General features: G+C 38.1%; 1 long non-coding RNA gene across 1 annotated transcript in view; it reads right to left on the reverse strand.

Moving 5' to 3' along the window:
* LOC126959377 (uncharacterized) overlaps window positions 1-12,796 on the reverse strand; it is a 36,086-nt gene extending 23,290 nt beyond the window's left edge. The window contains exons 1-2 of the long non-coding RNA XR_007727513.1: window positions 12,719-12,796; window positions 12,570-12,611 (exon numbers count right to left, since the gene is read on the reverse strand). This is a non-coding gene — a long non-coding RNA (uncharacterized LOC126959377). The remainder of the gene's footprint in view (window positions 1-12,569; window positions 12,612-12,718) is intronic.
* Between the last annotated feature and the right edge of the window lie 210 nt (window positions 12,797-13,006).

A 13,006-nucleotide genomic window follows, 5' to 3' on the forward strand; every position in this document is an offset into this window, starting at 1 on the left:
GCAAGCAATGAGAGGACAGCTCCTCTCTCTGTCCCATAGACTGAAATGGCTTTTTGCAATGAAAAGCTAGTTATAGAACTAAGTTAGTGATAGAAACTAAAGCTAGTTATAGAAACTAAGGGGTATGGATACTGTGTCAGGTTGAGAAAGGGGAAGGGAATTTAAAGCAACTGGAAGTGTAACAGTGGAAAGACTTACAGTTGTGAGAGGAGAAAGTAGACACAAGGCAAGTTAGGTAGCTCTGAGTGGCCAAGACACAGAGTGCCTTCAAGGGAAGGGGTAGAGTAGTCAGGAGCCTTGGGGTCTATGCTTAGGTACTTGGTCTTAATCCTGCAACCCAAGGGTTACCACAATGTTTGCATGAGGACAAATATCAGGCAGCAGGCAAGAGGAAGATATGGGGTGGTGAGAGGCAGGAGGCTACGTCCATGAACCAGAGTCCAATCTCAAGATGCTAATCCCTGAGCTGTGAGGATGATTCCAGAAGCTGGGATGTGAACTCCCAGGGATGGTGGGTTGTGGTCCATAGTAGCTCCTTCTCACTGGAGGCTAATGATGGTTGGGACATGCTGTCAGACCTTATAGCTATTTAGGGATGAGTGAGAAAAGAACTAGGATGGCTGTTCTATTAGTCAACGGTAAATCTTGGATTATAAAACACACTTCGGACTCCTATTTTTACCAACTATGTTGCACACCCTGTTTTGGCACTTTGTGCTTTTTAAGATCCAACATAAATAGACAAAACCCTCTTCAAACCTTTATCCCCAGATGGGACCTGCTAACAGAGTCCTAGATGGTAGAGCATGATAAATGTGCATTTTTCTAAGAGTCATGTTAACATTCTTCAAATATAAATATCACCACTTTTATAAGCTAAAATAAGCATTTACAGTTTCCTGAAGTTTTCTGAATGTGCATCAGTAATTATATTTGAATTATAAAGTCAGCTGAGATGTGAGGCCAGACTGAATTCCGGAGCAGATCCAAGGCAGCACATTCGAGTCAAGAGGCTGCAGCTGGCCAATCCAGGAAGGAATGGTTCTTTAAAAGGACAAATTGAGCAAGCTGTTGACAACAACCTTACGATTGAATATTGTTCTGAGATTAGTTTAAAGAGAAAAAGAAAAGATTCCTCAAACCCTGAATCATTTATTAGTTTAGGATACGACTGATCCAGTTCCCAGCCCAGAAACAGAAGTTCAAATTCTGACGCCCTGGGACGTCTGCATGCAAGCAGAGTTCAGTTCCAAGACCAGTGGATCCAAGGAAGGAGCGAGATGAATTCCATTTTTACTACAAATTTCAAGGGGGATTACTTCAAAAAGGAAAGAAAAAACATGCTGAGGCAAGAAAACTGAAATCAATACACCCAGGGTGACGGATTCAATTGAAATAAGAAGAAAGTTTATTGGTGTATCAACAACAAATTCCCTTGCTTTAAGATGATATTTTGAGGAAACATAAATCTTATGGACTGCTTACGTATCCATAGAGCTACACTTGGGTTGCTTTATCCGGGCGAAATGATAGATTTGTCTCACCATGAGTGCTCACCTGGCTCCTCAAATGCCAATCACAGGCAAGACAGAGGCCAGGGAGAGCTTGTTAGTTTCTTAAACCTGTTCAATTTCTACACAAGGGAAGAAAATAAAATAGTTGTGATGGAGACATATTTGGGATTTCGTTATTATTATATAAATGAATCAAAAGTCTTCATGTTAATTTTTATTAATTCCCAAATCAACAGCAGAATATTTGGTATTTTGTTTTCAAACTTTGATTTGGAATTCTAAGCAACTGTAACAGTGACCCATCAATAAAAACAAATATTGATTTGATCAACAAATGTTCTCAACTCTCCACTCAAAAATGATGTTAGTTTGTTTTAATTGGTAAAAACTGTTTGCTTTTATGAAGAAATTACAAGTAGTAGATGACCTCACCTTTCAGCCACCACACAGAAACAGCACATATGGGTCACAAAGTGATTTCAGTTCTTGAGACAGGAAGTCAGAGCTGACTTTAATGCACTTTTGTGCCGTGCCTTCACTAAGCTCCGAGCAAGTGGTCCTACCTTGTAGAGGTTGTCAAACTCTATTCAGAAATCAAGGCTTGCCTGCTACAGCAGTTTTATTTTATTTTCACAGCCTTTATTTTTAATGAAAGAGATTTTAAAGCACAGGATTAATTTAGAGGATGTGAACACAGACATAGCTACCAGTCTTTCATCAGTGGGCATATCCCTGCATAAGGCTTCCTGATAAGTACTTTGATTCCCACAAGATGGCCTTGCTCTTGTTAGAATTAAATTTGGAGGTAACTGGGGCAACATTTGGTGAAAGTCCTGTAAAATAGGTCACCTACCACACAGTGAAAGAGGAGAAATGACTCAAAGGGTAGCTGGGAGCAAAGGCGTATCACCATTCCGAGAGAATAGGATTTAGTGATTGTTACACGAGGAAACTGTGTCCAAAGACCCTTTCAGAGGGCTTAAGAAAGAAGTCTTTGTTGGTGGGAGTGATTGAATCTACCTCTGTTACCTTCTTTTACACATCACAGTATCCCATGACACACCAAGCACACCGTTTAGGGAGGTGAACGTCATGCGATACAGCTTAATAAACACAAAGACGTAAGGTTGGTGTTCTGTTCCCAACTTCTGCCCTACTTGCTGTACCACACATTAAACATCAGAGCACTCTGTTCTGGGCTGGGCTTAGGCCCAAGCACACTTGAATGAATTAGGTACAGTATTAGGACCAGCTTCGAATCAGCTTCTGTTATTTTTGTTAAGCCAACCTCTGTGTTACCCCAGCCTTACTTTTATTACCTGATTTTACTGTTTCTCAGAACACATCTGACCTCTGCAAAATGGATCCTTCCACTTGTGCCTTAATCCTGTCTTCTGTCTTTTCGTGAAATGTCATTTTGAAAATCTCTTCCACGTTAGATTGCATAAATATCTGTTTATCTGAGGTTATTTTGAAAAGTGTAATTTTTTTGAAACTGAATTTAGAAATATATACACATTGAATAATAGATATTTCTTGAGATGAATATTATGTAGTTATGTTCCCATTTTCCAAGTTTCTTCTTGGTAGTAAGGGCACATTTTAACCCTTTTAGGAGATAAGTACAATTGTACATTATGCCAATAATGCTTAATAGTTAATATTTACATAATCTCATATGCTTTTTAAGTTACTTTTTTGTACAGTTTTGCTTCTTGTAGCCCCTTCACATAGATGCAGCATTTAGCCTATTATTTGGATGAGTTGAATTATTACTTGTCAGAATTATGAGTAGTATAATTGTTTTACCAATGAGACAACTCAGGAATAGAGAAGTGCATAACTTGTCCAAAATTAGGTGGCAAATTGGCTCATAACCAGTTGAGATATGTTTAGAAGCTGACTGACTCCAATAAATACTAAAGCATTTGCTATTAAGGATAGATCACAAACTTAGTTCCAACCACGCCAGTAATAATAAATAATTAATAATAATAATTGTTGTTATATTAAAACCAAAGAGTTGTTATACAAATTTCCACAGAATGACACTTGGTCACAGAATGTTTCAGCATGGACTCAGCTAAAAAGCAGTGAAGTGGTTCTCAACTAGGGTGATTTTGCCCTCAGGGACATTTGGCACTGTCTGCAAATAGTTGTAATTTTCATAACTGGGGAGGAGGAAGTTACGACTGGCATCTGGTGGGTAGAGGTCAGGGATGCTGATATAAACATCCTATCATGCACAGAATAGTCCCTCACAACCAGGGCTTATCTAGCCCTAAATATCAAGAGTGCTGAGGTTGACAGATCCTGCTGTGGTCTATTTCAAAGGTATGTTTGTACACACAAAAAAATAAAATAATAAAATATCAAAAACTAAAAAGTGAGATAGTCAGAAGAGTAAAGCATTGGTTTTTCCTTTGAAGTGTTTATCAAAAAGTTGATAGCTACCTAACTGAAATCCAGGTTGCCTCAGTTTAAGACGATTTAAAAACAATTAACTGTTTACCATAGCTTGACAAGGGACACTTCCTGTGGGTCTATTATTAAGTGAAGATTCCAGAGCAAGACTGACATAGGAAATACGTACCCAGTATCAGAAAATTCTGCTCTGATGATAAACTTCCTAAGAATTCAAGCTTTATTTCTTCTTGATAATCCTTCATTTTTCTAAACTCTTTCTCTTGCCTTATATTGCAGATACGAATAAGCCTGGATAAGATTCAACAGAATTGAACCACAGAAAACCACTTTTTGACCTCAAGGTTGATCATGAGAATCATCTCTAGGACTCATCTCTTTCCTTTGCAGATTGGAAATGCTTATAAGGATAAAAGATTAAAAGATAAGGGAAGGGCTTCATCCCCAAACCCTTTAAATGTTATGATTCTCTCTGTCTCTCTCTCTCTCTCTCTCTCTCTCTCTCTCTCTTGCTCTCTCTCTCTCTCTCTCTCTCTTTCATTTTAGGGGGATACCAATGAAAGGCACTTATGGACGATATTCAGACTTTTTATATTTTTACCACATTCCAGTAAAAGTCCATCTCCAAAGAAATTTGGCCCAAGATGGAATGAAAAAATGAAAGACATTTTATTTTTTCTCCTAGATGTTGGCAATACTCCACTCCTACATGTCTGAGGTTGTTTTCATCTTGCAAAGGACTTTGATATTTGTGAATGTGGCTACATGGCTTAAAAAAATAGCAGTGATAAGTTATACTAATTATTCAACTTTTACATTAATGCTTAACAAGAAAAAAATAATTTTATTATCCTTGATAATGGCTATAAAAATTAAGAAACCCAGAAGGAAAGGGAAGATCTGTGTCCTTAAAAGCAAGTAGCTCCCATTTCACTGAGTTGTTATATCTAATTCATCCAGTGCACCCTGAAAATGAGACCCTCATGTTCTCTAACTTCCAGTCTATGCAGAGCCAGCTCTGACTGGGGCTGCTATATTTGTCCTGAGGTTCTGAGCCAGTCCTGAGGTTCTCACCCTTTTTGGTGTTGGCAATGAGTCTGCATCAAGAAGAGACTTATCTCCCTTTCTCTGCCTATTCTTTCTATCTCTATTCAAGATGAAATTTTAATAAATCAGTTATATTCATATTCATTCAGCATTCCTCTTGCTAAGTTTCTACAGAAGCTTATAATATTAATTGGGGTAGGGGCACATCATGCTGAATATTTGGAAGCTGAAACCGATAAAATGTGATGTTCTGGAATATAAACTGAATAGTAACAACATTATCTGGACTACTGAGTCAAACAATGAAGTTGGTTTATGGTGAGGAGTAAATAATGAAGTTGCTTATATTTTATTAAATCTGTAGGTCCTTTGAAGTGGGTCTGGAATAACAAGTAAATACTGCTCTTTAGTTTATTCCTTGGAATGTCGCTATTTCCTTTGAAAATTGAATGGCAGACCCCAGAGAGGAAAACAGTCTGAGGAAGGCCATCTGGAAGGGCAGGAAAGAAGATCTTGGGAGAAGCTGTCAAAAACTCTCTGGATATTAGCTCCCTGTATGCAGGCCAGTCTTCCCTCCCACGCTGTTCACATTGAGCTGCATGTTTACCCTCCCCCACCCCATGCCCACCCCAGACCTTATAGAGGGGCCCTGAACTCAAGAGCTTCTTCGATGTGTGAAGAATTTTCAATGTGTGAAGAATTTAAATGTCTTGGTCAGGTCTGGGCAAAACCAGGACATCAGATTTGAGAACAGCCTTCCCTCTTGCCTGCCATGCTAAATTTTACTCTACCCTGTCAGGAAATAAACTCCATATCATAATTCTTCTATAACTGATTTTCTTCGGAAGGGATTACATCCAACTTGGTAACCAAGCAGTTGATATTCAGGATAGTTTTGCCTTCTAATGAATTTGTGCCAAAATTCAGAATATCACATTACAGCATTTGCAAAAGAATAGCGTAAAGGCCAGAGGAAAAATGAGCAATGCAGAATATTGCTCCTTAAGTCCTATTCATCAAAGAAATACGGACAATGTGTCCTAATACGACAACTCAAATACCTGTCACTAACTCCATCCAGCTGTGAGTGTTCAGGTGACAATATTAACAGATGTGTGATTGGAATTTAGCTGTTTTGGGGGTATTTTAAATGAGATAATTCTTTATTCTTTTTTCTAGAATAAATTCCTCTTATTTAGTTAGCCTTGATAAAACAGTGTCCAGGGTAGGTCTTGAAATCTCATAAGAAATCTCAAATGATTATTTTAGCTCTTTCAACTTTCTCCTCTTCAAAGCCATTAAACAAAGCAACTAATGAGTAAATATATAGGATGTCTTGAGATTTCTTTTTTTCTTCATGGTTTATTCAGAAGTAATAAAATATTCGCAAAGGTGGGCATGGCGGCTCATGCCAGTCATCCCAGTACTTCAGGAGTCTGAAGTTAGAGGATCACTTGAGGCCAGCAGTTCAAGACCAACCTGGGTAACATAGTGAGATCCCCATCTCTATAAAAATAAAATAAAATAAAATAAATTAGCAGTGTGTGTTGGCATGTGCCTCTAGTTTGAGGTACTCGGGAAGCTGAGATAGAAGAATTGTTTGGGATCAGTAATTTGAGGCTGCTGCAGTGAGCTGTGATTGCATCACTGCACTTCAGCTGGAGTGACAGAGCAAAACCCTACCTTCAAAAAAAATAATAAAGGCAGAAAACAGTAAAGTTAAAGAAAAAAATGTTAATAGCCAAATCCCTGGATGATTTTCATAGATTGAAAACTCAATTTTAGAGGAAAAGAAGCATCAACTGAAACTTCTGCGTGTCAGTTGCTCACTTAATCTTCCCAATGGAGTCAGTACCTAGGAAGCACAAATGAGGCGCCAGAAAGCTGCTACATTCCAGAACCAAGACTTTTCCTTGAAAGACTAAATTCTCTGCTTTGTCCTGCTGTTTTGAGAGTTGCTTACGTATATGACAAGGCCATGTAATAACCTTGACATCTATGACTTCTATTTCAACAACATAGCTATGCATCTTTTCTACATCCTGATAGAAGCAGACCTATCCAGAGATAAGAGTCTTTGTGCACAGTTTCAACTTTCATGCACTGTAGTCACCTGGGGTTTTGTTAAAAGGCAGATTTTGACTCCAAAAGTCCAGGATGGGGCCTGAGGTTCTGCATGTCTAACAATTTCCCAGCTGATGCCAAAGCTGCTGACCAGGGTCTACACCTTAAGAAGTAAGGACTGTCAGAGAGCAGTGAGCTGAGGTGCCAGAGTAGAGACTTAGGATAAGGGGCCAAAAGGACTGGCTCTGTCAAAGTTAAAACTTGGCTCCCCTCGGGAAATTCTTTCAGTGGATTGTGGAGCCATTTGCAAAACAAGGGCTAGTGTACTCCTCTGGTTGGCTTTTTCACCAGCAGGCTTGAGGTTCTCTACTCATACACAACTCTGCTGAAGTCTACCGCTGTTTTGTTTGGACAGGCTGGTCTCAAGTCTGAGCTTGCACACAAAGGGCTTATCACCAACACTGGCCTTTCTGACAGCTGTTTTCCTTCCGAGTCCCAGGGCTCTAGTCTGAGGACAGGAAAAAGGCTTGCTGGAGAAAGAAGGCGTGCTATCAGCAAGCTGTGGTAGATGCCTGGCTTCAAGATCTTACGGGGGAGTATCTCTCCCACACACACCTTCTTATACACACCCCAAAGATCAGCTTCTCCACTCTATCCCTGCACTAGAATAAGTATGAAATAAGCATTTTGATAAATCTATCGGTTTTGTCCATAAAAGCTGGTGAAGAAGCAGGGACTAAATTACTTCCTATAATAAAACAAGGCATTTCTATAAATTACAAGGACTGAATGTCAAGTCGTACAGAAAAACCTGCTCGTGGGCATATGTGTCCGTGTTGGAACAACACGTATCCCACCAGCATGAGGTCAGGCATTTGAAATCAGTGTGAGGTATATGAGTGCCACATCTAGGAGAACTGATAAAAATCAGGGTCGTTGTCAGCTGTGTAAATTGAGAGGAAAAGGCGCCTTCAGCGACTTCCTTTGGGGAAGGCTTGTTTTGTGCTGGTGAACTGCTCCCCCTGGTGGATCAGAAATCGTCATGGTCAGGATTCTATTCTGAAGGGAGCAAACAATTGCAGGTATGGAGATATCCTCCCAAATAAAGCTAATTTCTGAGCCCCCAGAAATACATTGAATCTTGAACCCTGACTGAGTCTGAGCATGGCCATCCTGTGAATTGCAAAGTTTGTCTTCCCACATTATTGGAGTTGTCTTGTGTATTCTCATTATTATGGTTGTTTCAAAATTGTGGCTCTGTATTGATTTGAGAGATATGGAAAAGTCTTAAGTCCTGTATTTTATTTTATTTCCACTTTAAAAGTAATTCTGGATATTTACAAGGGGAACAAGACACACAGCGAGGAGAACATTTTTCTGTGAAATCATTTGTTTCCCTTACTTTCAGCTCCTCTCTCTGAGGTGGTCACGTTGATTGTGATTAATTTGTGCCTGTACCTCTTGTTCTACTTCCCTCAGCCTAAAGATAAGTTTTGTGATTTTTTTCAGGATGAAATTTCTACTTTCATTGTATATGTCAGCGCCAATAGAGATAGTTTATGTTGTTGTTTTCGTTAAAGAGGTTTTTTGTATGCCCTGCCGTGCACGAAGAGGAGATTTTGCAGGTCAGGCAGAGATGAAAATCTATGACAACTCTCTCACTCTTTCGAACATTTTGCAATGAGGATTGCAGCTTCAGTCCAAACAGTGTATAAGCTAAATAAGGAAGTGTTTTAAATATTTATTTAACAAGACATATTTTAAATAACGTACATATGTAAATAGAGCGTTCTTAGCCTGTACATTATTGCCAGGTCGATTCTCATGTTCTGATATATAATTAATTACCGATTTATTCCTCTGTAAACCGAAGCAGGGAATAATTCAGAGATGCCAGGTCACTGATGTCAGCAAGATGTAATACCCTTTGTCAGTGGGATCTGTGCAGGAGAAATTGAGACTGTAAAATCTGTGATGGTGGCTGCCAAAAGGTGTCCAAAAAACAAGCTCCTATCTCCATTTTAGTTGTTTTCTCCTGATGTGTAGACTTTTTATCTGTTATCTAAGTGGGATTAGAAGGCACATTTTTTATGTTAATGCAAACTCAGAATGTGTATGCAGTCTGAGCTGTGCATTTTATAAGTCACCTAAAGTGTCATCTAAAGTAAATACATATCATGACCATTTTAAGCAGCACTATTATATTTAGAAACAATAAAAACACAAATATCAATCGTTTTGGTAATTCTTGATCATTAAAAAAAAGATTTTTTTTCATGTTTAAGCAAAATCCACATGTCCATTTTTAATTTTATGAGAGAAAAATATAGCGATATATAGGTATATACACATATATATATAAAATTTTGTTTTCACTTAAATGAGCACCTGTTTTTCAAGTTACTCTACTGAAAACTTCTAAAGGACAAAAATTCTGAACATCAAATTTGTCAAGGGCATAGATAGCCCTAGGAAAGAAAAAGCAGGCAAAAATATGGCACCTTTTCTCCTTAGACTTAGTTTCTGATGATGTAAAATAAATAATCATCTCAAATACCTTAGCACCTTGCTAGTTTGGGTCAGTGGTGCAGCAAGCATATTTCATTTAAACATAGTACATGTGAGTTACCAAAAACCCAACTCAAAGTTTTTATTCCAAGCTCTCTGAATTAGCTCCTCAACTAAAATCTAGTTAGTGGATTAATGACATAAATTTTCTTGACTCATGGCCACAACATCTGGGAAATTTAGTATAGAAAATCATTTAAAATGATTGGTTTATGCCATCATGACATACCAACCTATTGGTTATCTCACCTTTTAACCATCATCTACTTGTTTTGCCACACTTAAAAATGTTCTATATTAAATCCATGATAGATCGTTTTGCTATTCTTGCGCGGCACTTTGGCTCATGACTGTAATCCCAGCACTTTGGGAGACTGAGGCGGGTGAATCACTTGAGATCAGAAGTTCGAGACCAGCCTGGCCAACATGATGAAATCCTGTCTCTGTCAAAAAATACAAGAATCCAGACATGGTGGCACGCACCTGTAGTGTCAGCTCCTCAGAAGGCTGAGATGGGAGAATCCCTTTTATCTGGCAGGCAGAGATTGCAGTGAGCCAAGATCATGACAGAGTGAGCCCCTATCTAAAAAAAAAAAAAAAATTTTGGCTATGCTGATTTGGGAAGAAATATTAAAGCTTTGGGAAAATAAAAAAATGGCAACAACAAAAAGTACAATTTTATGGTCTGAATGATCATCAGAAACTCTCTTAAATGCGGGGTCGATCTTTTCATTGATGGTACTATTTTAGTGCTTAAAATAAGTGCCATTTCTGTAATTAACGGAACAGGGCTAGTGAGGTATAAATTCGTCTTAGCAGGTTTGAACTCAGTGCTGTTGTGCAATCGCATGAAGAAGGAAATTAAATGTGAAAATTGGCCGATCTGTCTTTCCTCTGGATTCCCTCAACAAAGCAGCCTCATGAAGTACGTGCTGCCGTATTGACCTCAGTACACACACAGAAGAGCCCAGGGAATTGCTTCTTTGGGGATTGGAGGTTAATTTTTAGATTTGGCATAACCTATATATTAATTTTTCAAATGAAAATATTGATTAAGTTTAAGCCTCCATATCAACATGGAAAAAGATTTTGTCCCTTAAGATAAATGGTAGCAATAAGATACTCAGATTATCTTCTTATTAAATATTATTATAATTGACATCTCTGTTTTTCCAAATGTTCTTTAAAAGTGTTATACTAAGGATGAAGTACACATAATTTCATCTATTGTTCCTTCTATGTATAGATAAGACTGATAATTTATAGAAACAGACATTAGAAGGCAGAAATGTGGAGAGAAGAAGGCTACCTGACTAGGGAATCTCAGGATACAAGGAAAACACCAAGGTGAGTTGCCTGACTTTTAGCTTTGCCTGATACATCTCAGACCTAGAGCTCAAGGAACCAAGAACCCCAAAACAACAATGGGTACAGACAAGAAAAGCCCCAACGAAAGCCTACTCTGTCTCTAGCCAAAGGACAAGGGAAGGGGCAACCAAGCAAGACAGAAAAACATTTAGATAATAATCGCTCTATTCTAGCCAAATTCCACAAAAACTAATTAGGTGGTGTCAGAGGAGGCTAAATAGGAAGGAAGGACTTTTACCCCTGCCCCCTAACCCTGTGATATCAGTGGAAGCCATGTGGAGAGCAGCAACAAGGGACTTCCATCCTTCACATGCTGGGAAGTATAGTGGACCCTTGAACAACACCAGTTTGAACTTCACAGGTCCACCTAGATGCAGATTTTGTTAAACAAAAATGTAGCAACTTCCTGGCATGTTCAGATACCCTTCTAGGTACTTGGAATACAATAGTAAAGAAAAACAGGCAAAGCCCCTGCTGTCCTGAAAGGTACAGACAATGGAAGAGGCATTAGTTTAGGGACTCACACAAATAAGTAAGTTTGTCTATATACTAAGGGTCATAAAGAGGTGGCATGTGAGCATGTGAGAATATAGAACAGACACATCTGCCTGCCTAAGGGCAGTCAGAAAACACTTTCTTCAGAAATGAATGATTTATTTAAAATCTACATAATTAATTAGGCAGAGTAAGCCAAAAGTTATCTAAGTACGGGGAACATACCTGTGCAGTTTATTTTATTGAGCTGAAAATTAATTTCCTTCATATGAATCTAAATCTCTGTTTACCACAAGCCCTCTGTTTCCACAAGTTCTGTGTCCAAAACCGAAGGCAGATCCAAATACAATATTCGTGGGATGCAAATTCCCATGTATACCAAGGGATAACTGCTTTATTGGAGGCCTAGTGGGGAACTGAAACTCCCACTACTGCTTAGCAGGAATGAGGAGCCCCCTTTCAGAGGTCAACAGAAGCTGAGTTAAGAAATCTGGACTTTTGCCCCACCTGGCAGTAATGAAGTGACACCCACCTTCATCTGTGAGGGTGGTGTGAGATGAAGCTAGCTAAAACAAAAGTTTTCTATAAGATTCAGAGTCTCATAATACTGAAATGTCCATGGAAAATTACTCATCATACAAAAACAAGAAAGAACTAAAACTAAGTGAGAAAAGATAATAAATATATGCCAATATCAAGATGACACAAATGTTAGAATTATCTGGCAAAACTTGTAAAGCAGCCATCATAAAAATGCTCCAATGAACAATTAAAACATTCTTGTAGCTAATGAAAATTTATTTGAAAAGCTTCAACAAAGAAATAGGAAGTCATGACTGAAAATAGAAGATAAAAGAGTCAAATGGAAAATTTTGAAATGAAGAATACAATAACTAATATAAAAATCTCAATGCATGGGCAGAATGGAGGAGATAGAGGAATATCAGTGAACTGGAGGAAACAATGTAAATTGGACATCTATACAACAAGAGAAAATACAGTGAAAAAAAGATGAAAGGAATCTCAAAGACTTTTGAGATTATAGCAAAACAAACGAACAAACAATCAAACAAAAAACTAAAAACTAACCTTTGCGTTTCCTGTGTCCTTGAAGACAGGAAGATGACAGACCTGAAAAACATTGTAAGAAATAATGGCTGAAATGTTTTCAAATTTAGCACAAGACATAAATATACAGATTTAAGAAGCTGAGTGAATCCCAAACAGGATAAACTCACAGAAATTCGTAACAAGACACTCATAGTCAAACTTTTGAGAACTGAAGACAAAAAAGAAAAACAAAAACTCAATCCAGATGTCCTTCAAGGGGAAGATGATTAAACCAACTCTGATACATGCATACTAATAGAAAAAAACTATTGATACATGGAACCACTTGGATGAATCTCTAAAGAATTAAGGAGAGTGAAAAAAAATGAACTTTAAAATGTTACATATTGTTTTGTTTATATAATAACATGATGGGAATGACAAGATCATAGAAATGGGGATTCACTGGGGTTAAG

Source organism: Macaca thibetana, chromosome 7, assembly GCF_024542745.1.
Source record: "Macaca thibetana thibetana isolate TM-01 chromosome 7, ASM2454274v1, whole genome shotgun sequence".
NCBI classification, from domain to species: domain Eukaryota; kingdom Metazoa; phylum Chordata; class Mammalia; order Primates; family Cercopithecidae; genus Macaca; species Macaca thibetana.